The 14,330-nt window shown below is 39.1% G+C and overlaps 1 non-coding gene across 1 annotated transcript; it reads right to left on the bottom strand.

Moving 5' to 3' along the window:
• Positions 1-6,727: 6,727 nt before the first annotated feature.
• LOC130963995 (small nucleolar RNA R71) lies at positions 6,728-6,831 on the bottom strand. Its single transcript, XR_009080110.1, has one exon. It is a non-coding gene; the product is annotated as a small nucleolar RNA R71 (small nucleolar RNA).
• Between the last annotated feature and the right edge of the window lie 7,499 nt (positions 6,832-14,330).

The following is a 14,330-nucleotide window of genomic DNA, read 5'->3' on the forward strand; positions in this document are numbered from 1 at the left end:
AAGGTGACTATGTTGAAAGCCCAGCTAGCTATTTCAGAGGAGAAGTTGACAGCCTCTGACGTGGCGGTCGCCCGGCTTTTCGAGTGCGAGCTTGCCTTGGAAGGCCAAGTTTCTGCTGCGCAAGCTCAGGTCGCAGAGCTGGAGGAGGAACTGGTCACTTTGGTGGCCTCGGCCGATGCTGCCAAGGCCAAGGTTGCTGCTCTGAAGAAGAAGAATAAAGAGACCGTGAAGGAGGCCAGGGATGCCAACATGGCCACCAACAAAGCGATTAAGGCCCAGGTGAAGCTCTTAGCTCCTGAGTTTGATGTGTCCCCCGTGGATGCCTTAAAGACCATCAAGGATGGGAAGATTGTCGACCTCTCCAAGAAATGAGTTATTTGTACATTATCTCTTTGTTTTTGGTTTGGTAGTTTGTAAGACAACTTTTGTCGTTCTATCGTTCTGACTTTTTGAAGCCGCCTAGGGGCTTTTATGTGTAATTATTTAACTTTGAAACAATGTTATGACAAAAACAAAGCCGAGTCATGGCTTTTTCGCTTAAGCGTCTAAAATCTGGCCTTATTTAGTAGCCGTTTATTGTAGCGTTCTCGACTTCGATGGTTCCCAGGCTGATCAGTCCCGGGATGCCGTGTCGTTATCTAATTGATTACTTTACAAGGCAAGGTAATTTAAACAATTTAAACAGTGAATTAAAATATGAAACGAGAAAGGGACAATTAGTGTAGTCTAGACATAATTATATCATGATAAATTGCAATTCATGTAAACAACCAATGGAAGATAATGCAAACATAAAATATAATGGGCCTTACTAAACCAGGGCACCGCCTGTCTGCCGGGTGTGCTTCGGCTTCTAGGAGTAGAACCTTCTTAGGAACTTCCCTGCCGGCTACTTCCTTATAGGCTCCGCTGCTTGCTACTTCCTTTATCCTGTATGGACCTTCCCAATTTGCTGCTAACTTTTCCTCCCCTGGTATCGGGAGCCCCACGTCGTTGCATTGTAAGACTAGGTCATTTGGCTCAAAATCTCTTTTTAGCACTTTGGCATTCTAACCTATGGCCATTCTTTGTTTTAACGCCATCTCTGACAAGTGGACCATCTCTCTAGTCTCATCTACTAAGTCCTTCTCCACGGCTTCCTCAACTCCTCCCAAGAGTAGTCGTGGACTCGGTTCCCCAATCTCCACGGGTATTATCGCGTCAACCCCATAGGTGAGCCGGAAGGGCGTCTCTCCGATGGAGGACTACTGCGTTGTGCGATAGGACCATAGGACGGACGCTAGCTCGTCTGCCCAGGCTCCCTTCTTTTGGTCAAGTCGCTTTTTAAGACCTCGTAGGATAACTTTGTTCGCTGCTTCAACTTGGCCGTTAGTTTGGGGGTGCTCGACAAACGAGAACTTCGGCTTTATCCCTAAACCGGCGAGAAATTTGCTGAATTTTTTATCGGCAAACTATATTCCGTTGTCCGAGATGACGACCTCTGGGATTCCAAATCTGGATATTACTTGCCTCCACATGAACTTTCGACAGTTTGTCAAGGATATGCTAGCCAATGGCTCGGCCTCCACCCATTTGGTGTAATAGTCGATGGCAACAATTAGGTACTTGACCTACCCAGGTCCGATCAGGAAAAGTCCTAACAGGTCGACACCCCATTGGGAGAAAGGTCGGGAGGCCATCAGTAAACTCAGCTCCACCGTCAGTGCTTTGTGAAAGTTGGCATTTTTCTAGCATCTCCTGCATTTCTTTACGAACTCTTGGGAATCTAACATCATTTAGGGCCAATAGTAGCCAACCCTGACAAGCCTTCGAGCTAAGGCCTTTCCTTCGATGTGGTGGCCGCAACACCCCTCGTGGACTTCGCTTAACATGTAGTCCGTCTGGTCGGGGGGTAGGCACTTTAATAGAGGTTGGTTCAACCCTTACTTAAATAGCTGGCCTTGTATTATTGTATATTTGGCCGCTTCTCTTGTCAGTTCTCTTGCTGCCTTGTCGTCATCAGGGAGCTTACCATTTTACAAGAAGTTAGTGATTGGATCCATCCATGAGGGGGAAACGTGTTGCACCGTGACCTCGTCAAACTCTTTGCTAAGCTTTTTGACCTTTTCCAAGTATTTTTACAGCATGGAGTCCCTGGCCTGATACGTTCCATTAATCTGTGATGTGACGACCTGAGAGTCGCTGCATATTTCCACTCTGGTGGCCCCGACTTCGCTTGCCAAGAGTAGGCTGCTAAGAAGGGCTTGATATTCTGCTTGGTTATTGGACACCGGGAACTCGAATTTGATTGATTGCTTGTACACAACTTCAGCTGGACTCTCTAGGATGATCCCCATTCCCCAAACGTTTGGTTGGAGGCTCCGTCCACATGGAGTTTTCACCGTGTGCTCGATGTCTCAGGAGTGCATATGCCAGCTTTTCTAGCTTACTGTATTTCAACTCTGCTGCTTGCAATTCCTTGCTCATAAAGTAGACTGGCTACTGGATCTTTCCCTCCTCCCGAACCAGGACGGTCGCCAGAGCCTCGTCAGTTACTGCCAAGTATAAGAACAGTGCCTCGCCATTCCTAGGTTTGCCGAGGACAGGGGGTGCTGAGATTATGCTTTTGAAGTGATTGAAGGCTTCCTCACACACCGGGGTCCATTCAAACACTATCCCTTTTTTCATCAAGTTCAAGAACGGAAGAGGTTTGGCAGCCGACGCGGTGAGAAACCGGGATAGTGCCATGAGTCTTCCCGCCAGTCTCTGCACGTCTTTAACACATCCCGGGCTCGTCATCCACAAAATTGCTTCGCATTTCTCTAGGTTGGCTTCCACACCTCTTTGGGTTATCATGAAAACCAAGAACTTCCCGGCTTCCATGGAGAAGGCTGATGAGCGGATAATTTATACGCTTTTTGGCATTGTTTTTAGGTAGTTTTTAGTAAGTTCAAGCTACTTTTAGGGATGTTTTCATTAGTTTTTATGTTAAATTCACATTTCTGGACTTTACTATGAGTTTGTGTGTTTTTCTGTGATTTCAGGTAATTTCTGGCTGAAATTGAGGGACTTGAGCAAAACTCTGAAAAAGGCTGACAAAAGGACTGCTGATGTTGTTGGATTCTGACCTCCCTACACTCAAAATGGATTTTCTAGAGCTACATAACTCCAAATGGCGCGCTCTCAACGGCGTTGAAAAGTAGACATCCAGAGCTTTCCAGCAATATATAATACTCCATACTTTATTCGGAAATTGACGACGTAAATTGGCGTTGAACGCCAAGTACATGCTGCTGTCTGGAGTTAAACGCCAGAAACACGTCATGATCCGGAGTTGAACGCCCAAAACACGTTATAACTTGGAGTTCAACTCCAAGAAAAGCCTCCGCTCGTGGATAGATCAAGCTCAGCCCAAGCATATACCAAGTGGGCCCCGGAAGTGGATTTATGCATCAATTACTTACTCATGTAAACCTTAGTAGCTAGTCTAGTATATATAGGACATTTAACTATTGTATTAGACATCTTTTGATCACTTTAGATCTAAGGAACATCTGGGGGTGTATAGTTCTCAGATCATGGGGGCTGGCCATTCGGCCATGCCTGAACCTTTCACTTATGTATTTTCAACGGTGGAGTTTCTGCACACCATAGATTAAGGGTGTGGAGCTCTGCTGTACCTCAAGTTTCAATACAATTACTATTACTTTCTATTCAATTCTCTTTTATTCTTATTCCAAGATATACGTTGCACAACACTTTGATGAATGTGATGATCCGTGACACTCATCATCATTCTCACCTATGAGCGCGCGTGATTGACAACCACTTCCGTTCTACTCTAGGCTGGGCGCATATCTCTTAGATTCCCCACTAGAATCTTCGTGGTATAAGCTAGATAGATGGCGGCATTCATGGGGATCCGGAAAGTCTAACCTTGTCTGTGGTATTCCGAGTAGGATCCCGGGAATCCGGAAAGTCTAACCTTGTCTGTGGTATTCTGAGTAGGATTCCGGTATTGAATGACTGTGACGAGCTTCAAACTCCTGAAGGCTGGGCGTGATGACAAACGCAAAAGAATCAATGGATTCTACTCCAACCTGATTGAGAACCGACAGATGATTAGCCGTGCTGTGACAGAGCATTTGGACTATTTTCACTGAGAGGATTGGATGTAGCCATCAACAAGGGTGATGCATCCAGACGATTAGCCGTGCAGTGACAGCGCATAGGACCATTTTCCCGAGAGGATTGAAAGTAGCCATTGATGATGGTGATGCCCTACATACAGCTTGCGATGGAAAGGAGTAAGAAGGATTGGATGAAAGCAATAAGAAAGTAGAGATTCGAAAGGATTCTAGCATCTCCACACGCCTATCTGAAATTCCCACTATTGATTTACATATGTATTTCTATCCCTTTTTATTTTCTATTTATTATTAATTATTCGAAAATCCATAAACCAATTTAATCTGCCTAACTGAGATTTACAAGGTGACCATAGCTTGCTTCATACCAACAATCTCTGTGGGATTGACCCTTACTCACGTAAGGTATTACTTGGATGACCCAGTACACTTGCTGGTTAAGTTGAACGGAGTTGTGTCCACACATAAGTGCCATAATAATGATTCCATACAACAACAAAGAATACTATATTGATGTGATCACAATTTCGTCCACCAAGTTTTTGGCGCCATTGCCGGGGATTGTTCGAGTATGGACAACTGACGGTTCATCTTGTTGCTCAGATTAGGTACTTTTCTTTTCAAAAACTTTTTCAAAATTTTTCGTTTATTTTTCGTTTTCTCAAACTTTATTTTCGAAAAAAATAATAAAAATCTAAAAAAATTAATAAAATCATAAAAATCCAAAAAAATTGTGTTTCTTGTTTGAGTCTTGAGTCAATTTTTAAGTTTGGTGTCAATTGCATGCTTTAAAACTTTTCCTTGCATTTTTTGAAAATTCCATGCATTTATAGTGTTCTTCATGATCTTCAAGTTGTTCTTGATAAGTCTTCTTGTTTGATCTTGATGTTTTCTTGTTTTGTGTTGTTTGTTGTTTTTCATGTGCATTTTTCGTTTGTTAGAGTCCATGCATTAAAGATTTCTAAGTTTGGTGTCTTGCATGTTTTCTTTGCATCAAAAATTTTTCAAAATTATGTTCTTGATGTTCATCATGATCTTCAAAGTGTTCTTGGTGTTCATCTTGACATTCATAGTGTTCTTGCATGCATCTTGTGTTTTGATCCAAAATTTTTATGTTTTGGGTCATGTTTGTGTTTTTCTCTCTCCTCATTAAAAATTCAAAACTCAAAAAAAAATATCTTTTCCTTATTTCCCTCCAAATTTTCGAAAATTTGAGTTGACTTAGTCAAAAATTTTCAAAATTAGTTGTTTCTCATGAGTCAAGTCAAATTTTCAAATTTTAAAAAAATCTTATCTTTTCAAAATCTTTTTCTAAAATTATATCTTTTTCATTTTTTTTCTATTTTTCGAAAATTTCAAAAATCTTTTTTAAAATATTTTCAAGATCTTTTTCTTATCTTTATATCATATTTTCGAAAATATGCTAACAATTAATGTGATTGATTCAAAAATTTGAAGTTTGTTACTTTCTTGTTAAGAAAGGTTCAATCTTTAAGTTCTAGAATCTTATCTTGTAGTTTCTTGTTAGTGAAGTAAATAATTTCAAATTTTTAAATTAAATCTTTTTATCTTTTATCTTATCTTTTTCAAAAACTTTATCTTTTTCAAAATTTGATTTCAAAATATCTTATCTAAACTTCTTATCTTCTTATCTTTTCAAATTTGATTTCAAATCTTTTTCAATCAACTAACTAACTTTTTGTTTGTTTCTTATCTTTTTCAAAACCACCTAACTACTTTTCCCTCTCTAATTTTCGAAAATACCTCTCTTTTTTTAAAAAAAATTCTTTTTAATTAATTAATTGTTTTGATTTTAATTCTATTTTATCTTTTAATTTTCGAAAATACTAACCCCTTTTTCAAAATTATTTTCGAATTTTCTATCACTTCTTCTTATTCTCTTTAATTATTTATTTACTAACACTTCTCTTCACCTCCCCTATCCTTACTCTTTATACAGACTATTCATTCTTCTTCTCTTCTCCCCTTTCTTTTTCTAACATAAAGGAATCTCTATACTGTGACATAGAGGATTCCTCTTCTTTTTTTGTTTTCTTCTCTTTCATATGAGCAGGAACAAGGAAAAAGGCACTCTTGTTGAAATTGATCCTGAACCTGAAAGGACTCTGAAGAGAAAATTAAGAGAAGCTAAGTTACAACAATCTAAAGGTAACCTTTCAGAAATTTTCGAACAAGAGAAGGAGATGGCAGCCGAAAACAATAATAATGCAAGGAGAATGCTTGGTGACTTCACAAAGCCAACGTCCAAATTTGATGGAAGAAGCATCTCCATTCCTGCCATTGGAGCCAACAACTTTGAGCTAAAACCTCAGCTAGTTGCCTTAATGCAATAAAACTGCAAGTTTTATGGACTTCCATCTGAAGATCCTTATCAGTTTTTAACTGAGTTCTTGCAGATCTGTGAGACTGTAAAGACGAATGGAGTTGATCCTGAAGTCTACAGACTCATGCTTTTCCCTTTTGCTGTAAGAGACAGAGCTAGAATATGGTTGGATTCACAACCTAAGGATAGCCTGGACTCCTGGGATAAGCTGGTCACAGCCTTCTTGGATAAATTCTTTCCTCCTCAAAAGCTGAGCAAGCTGAGAGTGGATGTTCAAACCTTCAAACAAAAAGATGGTGAATCCCTCTATGAAGCTTGGGAAAGATACAAGCAACTGACTAAAAGATGTCCATCTCACATGTTTTCAGAATGGACCATATTAGATATATTCTATTATGGTCTGTCTGAATTTTCGAAAATGTCATTGGACCATTCTGCAGGTGGATCTATTCACCTAAAGAAAACGCCTGAAGAGGCTCAAGAACTCATTGATATGGTTGCAAACAACCAATTCATGTACACTTCTGAGAGGAATTCCGTGAATAATGGGATACCTCAGAAGAAAGGAGTTCTTGAAATTGATGCTCTAAATGCCATATTGGCTCAGAACAAAGTGTTGACTCAACAGGTCAACATGATCTCTCAAAATCTGAATGGATGGCAACATGCATCCAACAGTACTAAAGAGGCAGCTTCCGAAGAAGCTTATGATCCTGAGAACCCTGCCATGTGATGACATGTCATCATATACCCATTTTCTATGCTTTTTCATACAAGAAATTGATGATTTGTGCTTAAATATTGAATGCTTTTTGTACTTAAATGATATATTTTCTTGATATTTTAATTTTATAAATCTTGTAGGAAATAAGAAGAAAAAGAAGCAAAGAAGCACAAAAAAAGAGGAAAAAAAGAGCTTTGGGGTACACTTTGAAGTTGGGGTACACTTTGGAGCTTTAGGCCACGCTTTTAAAAGCGTGGCCCATGACAAAATCGAAGAGGAAGCAGCCAGCACGCACACGATCCTGCCCTTGCCAAGGGCAGGGCAGAATTGTGATGCAAAGTATGGTTGGAAGCAAAATTTTCGCTAAGTTAAAATCTGGCCGCACACAGCATGACCATGCCTACTTCAAAGGGCTATAACTTGAGCTACAGACGTCCGATTGATGTGCTTCCAGTTGCGTTGGAAAGCTGACATTCAGAGCTTTCCAACGATATATAGAAATCCATATTTGGCGTCCAATTGAGGCAGGAACGAAAGGCATCTTTAAGGGCCAAAAACAAGCGAAAATAAACCAAAATGCTTCCACCAAGGCTCGAAGAGGGAGACACACGGAACCTCATTTTTGAAACTCTGCCCTGCCCTTGGCGCGGGCAGGGCAGCATCGTGTGGTGCATCACGCACATTTCTGGCACACCAAATCACTCCCCTGGCAGCACCATGCGCGCACCAACTCTCAATCATGGCGCACCAACTTTTCCTGCCCTGCCCTTGGCGCGGGCAGGGCAGCATCCTTGCGCACCAAGCAGCGTTCCACGCACCTTTGGCGCACCAATCCTCGCACCACGCCGCACCAATTCTCACACCAAGCTTCAATTTTCTGCCCTGCCCTCCACAAGGGCAGGGCAGCCTCCTGGAAACAATTTTCCTTCATGGGCTAAAATTGAATTAAAAACCCAATTTAATTCATTTCTTCACAAAATCAAAAGCCCATCCAAACCCCAAAATTCAAGAATAGAAAGTGTATAAATAGGAGCTAGCTTTATGTAATTGGAGAGCTGGAGACTTTATTTTGTAATTTTCCTTTCCACTTGCATTTTAGCTTTCCTTTGAGATTTCTGAGAATTGGGGAGGAGAATTGATCTCTCTCCTTCCTCAATCTTGTGTGGCCAATTTTAATCTTCTGTTTCTGAGTTTTGGGTGTGAGAAATTGAGGAAATTCTGTCTCAATTCCCATTCAAATTCTCTTCAACTCTTTTTCTGCATAATTCAAGTTTATTTCTGTTCTTCTACTGCTTTCTCTTTTAATTCTCTGTCAATTGCTTTGTTTACTTGGATCTAGGAAGGTAAATAGAGATCTAGGCTCTGTTACCTAGTCTCTTGAGACCTGAGACCCAATTTCACTTTTGGTTCTTCTGTGAACCTTGATGCATTTTACTTTAATTTCTGTTTAAGCTTTTATTGCTTCTGATTTAATTCCTGCACTACTAATTGTTGCAATTTACTCTTTCTTTGTTTAGATCCTGCAATCCCATTCCTCAATTCCCTTTTATATTCAAGCAATTTTCCATTTCTGTTTAAATCTGCTGCATCCCATTTCATATTCTAGCTCTCTGCCTGAATGATCTTTACATTCTCTTATTGAATTTTAATTCCCAGCTCCCAAGTCCTTTTACTTTTCATGCAATTTAATTCTTATGCAATTATTCCAAGTTCTGCTTGCTGCTTGTTTTAATCTCCTTGTTCCCATTCCCCTTTACATTTAATGCAATTTACATTTCTTGTCATTTAAGATTCTTGCAATTTTACTTTCTTGTTCTTTAAGTTTCCTGCAATTTTACTTTCTGCACTTTAATTCTCCTTGCTATTTAATTTCTGTTGGTTACACTTCATCCAAATTCACTTCAATGTTAGCTTGACTAAACTAATCACCCACTAAAATTGCTTGATCCATCAATCCCTGTGGGATCGACCTCACTCTTGTGAGTTATTATTACTTGATGCGACCCGGTACACTTGCCGGTTGGATTTGTGTGTTGGAAATTCATTTTTCCACAAAAACACCATCAAGTTTTTGGCGCCGTTGCCGGGGATTGATTAGATCAACAATGATTAAGTGGGTGAGAAGTCTAGATCAAGCAATTTTTTATTTTTGTTCTCTGCTTTAAAGTGAAACCAAGGTGTTTGAGTTATTGCCTCACTAAGAAATTCTTTCTCTGTGACATGAATTTCAAATTTCATTGATGTTTACAAAATACAAATGGAGTTCAACTCATCTTATAGTCAAACAAAATTTTATGGGATATCATCCACCATCACCAATATCTAATGATGGCTGGGAATATCACCAAGAGAATACACATTCTAAGCACTCCAACTCATGGAGATTTGCTTCAGAGACACAAGATGAGCAAGAAAATCATATGGGATATTTCCCACCACCACAAAATGATTCAAGTCATTACTCTAATGGTGGCTGGGAGTATCACCAAGGAATGGAAGAGCATCCACCCTCACATCCCAGTTTCTCATTTGAAAGTTCTTCATCACTTGATTATTATTACTCTCAACCTTCATCTCTTGAACCACCTGATGAGGATTACCTTCAAGCCATTGAAATACATAAAAAACTCGTGGAAAGATACACACAACCCCAATCCTGGAAAGAAATCATCTTCAAGAAGATGAATGGCCCCTTAGAGCAAACAAGGAGGAGCGTAGAACCACTGAGCAAGGAAAATGAAGGCCAATTGATGGATGTGAAGGAGAAAGTGGAAGAGCAAGATAAGGAGGCCACTGCATCAAGTGAACTTTCAATGAAGAATGAGGTGGTTGAAAATGAAACTGCACTTGAGATGACAAGGGAACATGACAACTCACAAATCTCACAAACTTCCCTGGACCAAAATGCCTCAACACTTGAATCCATGATTGAAAGGTATGAAGAGGAGATGAAGAAAGCTTGGGAAGATCAACAAACCTCCTCCATGAAAGAGCTATTAAAGCAAATGTTGAGTGCAAGAGAGGAAGTGGAAGAGCAAGAAAGTGAGAAAGACATTCAAGAGGAGTCACACTCAAGTGAAGCAGAGAAGTGCAAAGAGAAAAAGCTCATTGAACCACCAATTCAAAAGGCTCTGGATGAAGATCAAACTCCAAAAATCACACAGCAACCATGTCTTGACATCCAAGAAGTGAAGGCAACTAACAAAAGCACCAAGCCTGTCCCTAAAAGCAAGCTCAATCAAGCAAAATTCAAAAGGAAGCTTGCTGAGAGGAAACCAAGAAAGGGGACAAAAGCTGAAACTTCTCCCCCCTTGAAGTCATTCCTCTTAACCAATTGGAAGAAGAGGAAGAAAGTGAATAACAACATGTCAAGCTAATGACACTAAAAGAGCACTTGTTGGGAGGTAACCCAACCGTAGGTAACATTTCTTCTCTGCTTTGTCTTCGTTCTTTACTTTGTTTAAATTCAATAAATGGGCATATGGTTACATTCTAAGTTTGGTGTTGTCTTGCAACAACTTGTTTTTAATTTTTTTGGATGATTGCATCAAATCAAAAATGGAAGTGACACACTAAGATTCTAAGTTTGGTGTGCCACTTAATTTTCTATGCAATTCATTAAGCAACACCACTTGTCTGCATAATCATAAGGCCTTTGTAGTGTTGTTTTTCTTTTGGTTTGACACTTTATTATTCTGTTTACTTTAGTTACTTCTTTATTTTTAATACTTCCACTTATTTTGCTTCTTAACTGTTTTTGTTAATATATCACCAAGAGATCCTTATTCATGACATATTCTTGGCTTGGTGATTATATTTAACATATAACAGTTTCTTTTGTTTAGTTTTAATTCAAATAAATTGACATATGGTTGTACTCTAAGTTTGGTGTTGCTATGCAACAAAATTTGGTTCCAATCCTTACAAGATACTTGCATCAATTCCAAGTGAAAGTGTCACACTAAGTTTGGTGTGCCACTTATATTTTTTTATGCAATGTATCATGCACACCATCTTATGTTTGCAATCATAGTGTTTTTATTTCTCTGTGCCTTGATTGTTATCTTAATCTTGCTTGCCTAAACACATATGCTACTAACATCCTTTTGTGTAAGACATTCATGATCCATTTTAGACCCCACCACCATTGTTCTAATTGTTGCTTGAGGAAGAGCAAGCATTCTGATTTGGTATGGGAAGGAGAAGAATGGGAGGAAAATGACAACAATAGAGAAGATGGACTACAAGGTTGTAAAGTTCCTTTTCCTCTCATTTGTTTCTAGCACTTTAAATTGCATGATTGTCACATTATCTTCTTTGTATGCATGTGTGGTATGAATAAGCATAGCCTAAATTTTGATTTGTAACATGTTGCTGTGGCATTATAACTACCAACTTGAGTTTTGTAAATTCAAAAGCAAAAAAAAGCATCATGATCATAAACAAACAAGGAATTAAAGAAGAATTTAGCATGTGCATACAAGTATTGGAAAGCTAATATGATTGATTGTTGCTCAATTGCATTGGATTTTATTTAATTGAAGTTTTTCATCTAGTACATTTTGTGAAATCTTTTGAAATCATGAAAACCTTGAAGAAGCAAATACAATTAAAGCAAGAAAAGAAAAAGGGAAAGAATGAGAAAGCTAAAGGCTCTGAGTACCAATGGCAATTTATTTGCTAAGTGCTTGTGGTGTTTATGTATCAAGCCAAATGCTTGAAAACAAAACACTTAGAAGTCAAGGCTAGGCTCAAGTGCAAAAGCACTCCCTCAAAGCTCAAGGTTCTGAGCATCAATGATTAGAGAGTCAAAGAAAAGAAAAAATGTGCTTAATGAAGTCCTCTAATTAAATGCTTGTGGTGCTTATGTATCAAGTGGTAATACTTGAAAACAAAGCATTTAGAAGTCGTAGCTTTGTTATTAACTCATGGGGCAAAGCACCCAAAAGGAGAAAAAAAAAATTCAAAAGCTTGTTTCAAGGGAGAATTATAAGAAAATGATTTCATAAAATAAGCTAGATAGAAGCATCAATCATTTACATCTCTTTTGTAATTGTAGCATGCATAGAAAACTAGCTTGCCATGAACATTGAGTTGCTATTCTTCTTACCTTGGATTGTCAATCTTTATTGCATGATTCTTTTCTTGCTTGGGGACAAGCAAGATTTAAGTTTGGTGTTGTGATGACATGTCATCATATACCCATTTTCTATGCTTTTTCATACAAGAAATTGATGATTTGTGCTTAAATATTGAATGCTTTTTGTACTTAAATGATATATTTTCTTGATATTTTAATTTTATAAATCTTGTAGGAAATAAGAAGAAAAAGAAGCAAAGAAGCACAAAAAAAGAGGAAAAAAAGAGCTTTGGGGTACACTTTGAAGTTGGGGTACACTTTGGAGCTTTAGGCCACGCTTTTAAAAGCGTGGCCCATGAAAAAATCGAAGAGGAAGCAGCCAGCACGCACACGATCCTGCCCTTGCCAAGGGCAGGGCAGAATTGTGATGCAAAGTATGGTTGGAAGCAAAATTTTCGCTAAGTTAAAATCTGGCCGCACACAGCATGACCATGCCTACTTCAAAGGGCTATAACTTGAGCTACAGACGTCCGATTGATGTGCTTCTAGTTGCGTTGGAAAGCTGACATTCAGAGCTTTCCAACGATATATAGAAATCCATATTTGGCGTCCAATTGAGGCAGGAACGAAAGGCATCTTTAAGGGCCAAAAATAAGCGAAAATAAACCAAAATGCTTCCACCAAGGCTCGAAGAGGGAGACACACGGAACCTCATTTTTGAAACTCTGCCCTGCCCTTGGCGCGGGCAGGGCAGCATCATGTGGTGCATCACGCACATTCCTGGCACACCAAATCACTCCCCTGGCAGCACCATGCGCGCACCAACTCTCAATCATGGCGCACCAACTTTTCCTGCCCTGCCCTTGGCGCGGGCAGGGCAGCATCCTTGCGCACCAAGCAGCGTTCCACGCACCTTTGGCGCACCAATCCTCGCACCACGCCGCACCAATTCTCACACCAAGCTTCAATTTTCTGCCCTGCCCTCCACAAGGGCAGGGCAGCCTCCTGGAAGCAATTTTCCTTCATGGGCTAAAATTGAATTAAAAACCCAATTTAATTCATTTCTTCACAAAATCAAAAGCCCATCCAAACCCCAAAATTCAAGAATAGAAAGTGTATAAATAGGAGCTAGCTTTATGTAATTGGAGAGCTGGAGACTTTATTTTGTAATTTTCCTTTCCACTTGCATTTTAGCTTTCCTTTAAGATTTCTGAGAATTGGGGAGGAGAATTGATCTCTCTCCTTCCTCAATCTTGTGTGGCCAATTTTAATCTTCTGTTTCTGAGTTTTGGGTGTGAGAAATTGAGGAAATTCTGTCTCAATTCCCATTCAAATTCTCTTCAACTCTTTTTCTGCATAATTCAAGTTTATTTCTGTTCTTCTACTGCTTTCTCTTTTAATTCTCTGTCAATTGCTTTGTTTACTTGGATCTAGGAAGGTAAATAGAGATCTAGGCTCTGTTACCTAGTCTCTTGAGACCTGAGACCCAATTTCACTTTTGGTTCTTCTGTGAACCTTGATGCATTTTACTTTAATTTCTGTTTAAGCTTTTATTGCTTCTGATTTAATTCCTGCACTACTAATTGTTGCAATTTACTCTTTCTTTGTTTAGATCCTGCAATCCCATTCCTCAATTCCCTTTTATATTCAAGCAATTTTCCATTTCTGTTTAAATCTGCTGCATCCCATTTCATATTCTAGCTCTCTGCCTGAATGATCTTTACATTCTCTTATTGAATTTTAATTCCCAGCTCCCAAGTCCTTTTACTTTTCATGCAATTTAATTCTTATGCAATTATTCCAAGTTCTGCTTGCTGCTTGTTTTAATCTCCTTGTTCCCATTCCCCTTTACATTTAATGCAATTTACATTTCTTGTCATTTAAGATTCTTGCAATTTTACTTTCTTGTTCTTTAAGTTTCCTGCAATTTTACTTTCTGCACTTTAATTCTCCTTGCTATTTAATTTCTGTTGGTTACACTTCATCCAAATTCACTTCAATGTTAGCTTGACTAAACTAATCACCCACTAAAATTGCTTGATCCATCAATCCCTG

This window comes from Arachis stenosperma, chromosome 2 (assembly GCF_014773155.1).
Source record: "Arachis stenosperma cultivar V10309 chromosome 2, arast.V10309.gnm1.PFL2, whole genome shotgun sequence".
NCBI classification, from domain to species: Eukaryota; Viridiplantae; Streptophyta; class Magnoliopsida; order Fabales; family Fabaceae; genus Arachis; species Arachis stenosperma.